A 1,518-nucleotide genomic window follows, 5' to 3' on the forward strand; every position below is an offset into this window, starting at 1 on the left:
ATACGCACGTCGCAGGGATTTTGTAAATCAGACTCGCCAGATTACAAAAGGTTGCGCCTCACTATCAAACTCCTTCCATGTGCTATCAGTAGCACCCAAGGTTACCCAAGGAAAACAAAAAATCACATCACACAATTCAATGGTTTTTTTCATGCCTGCGCTACTGTGTGCCTGGATCTGCCAGCGGGAAGGGACTGAGACCGCTCACCGAGTTTAACTCCTGTAAATAGTTTGCTTCGGTTTTCAAGTGGTATCGAGACAGTGAGATACACTGCTGGGAAAGACTGAAGAGAAGTTCTAAGTTCTCAGCGACCTGCTCCTTGAACTACTGAAACCATTTCCGTGAACTTCCAAGTTTCACAAAATATGCAAGACAAAAGACTTTGTGTGGGCTGAACAGGGCTCAGCCAGGTCTACGCTCACGGGTTCTCTGCATTTACATAAAACATAACACAGCTCTCCGGGAAAGGCCTTTAAAATTCACCTCTTAAACCGAGCAACTTGATATCTTTATAATAATAACAAAAAAATCTTTAGGAAGGGTAGCAAATAAGCATGTCTTTAGAAACGCATCAAAACTGTTCCTTCCCTTTTCAGGCAAAAACTCCAGCAGTTTTGCCACAAGTCTTTTTCTAAGCACTGGAAACCTGGCCACTGAGAAATGGCAATTGCCTCCATCCTTCTCAAGAGCTGCTTTCAGTGAAGCTCTTTCGCTGACAGCGCAGGAAGGGTAATCCTGCACAGCGGCTGCCTGGGGTGTAGAGAGGCCGTCCACACCTCCCCGACCCTGTGACCATCTCGCACCCTGAGCTCTCCTTAAAAACCAGCTGAAAGCGGGGCTGCACCTCTGAACGCTAAGGTACAGGTCGACCTGCGGAGGACAACCGATGTTACCATCCGAACTGACGGAACAAGCCGCCATTAAAGAGCTCGTCTTCCTTCAGACCTTCAATTACATGAGTTCATCATATGCAAACTCAAAACCGAGCTGCACTTACTCATGCTGCTTAATCACGAGCAGGGAGATGTACAGACACGAAAAACACATTAAAATTATCCCAACAGTCTAGAAACTGAAAATATAAATCATATATAACGCTACAGGACTTCCCAAGCAGCTCAGTGACTTACACAAACGGCACACACTATGACCCCCCCGTCTCCACGGGAGAGCTGCTGGGACAGGCTCTGCCCGTTTGCTTTTGCTTTTTCTTAGGACGTATATGTACATGCGTTACAAAGCTAGAACGCAAGCAACGCTGCTGCAAACAAATACGGAGAACAAACGCAACACTGGTACTAGTAAGGACCTGATGCTGGGAAGCCTGGGATTTGCCTGGGGAACCTCCCAACCTAACGCGCCAAGCTGGAGAAAAAAGCCCATCGGGGCGTAACAGGCGACCCCAGGCAGCCCGGGCGCTCGGGAGTGGTTACACGCCGGCAGGCCCCGCTCAGTAGCCCGGAGCGGGGACAGCGCTCGGGTGCCCCCTTTCCGAACGGCGCTCCCGGCAGCCGCGG

The sequence above is a fragment of the Aptenodytes forsteri genome, unplaced genomic scaffold (assembly GCF_000699145.1).
Source record: "Aptenodytes forsteri isolate BGI_AS27 unplaced genomic scaffold, ASM69914v1 Scaffold297, whole genome shotgun sequence".
Taxonomy (NCBI): Eukaryota; Metazoa; Chordata; class Aves; order Sphenisciformes; family Spheniscidae; genus Aptenodytes; species Aptenodytes forsteri.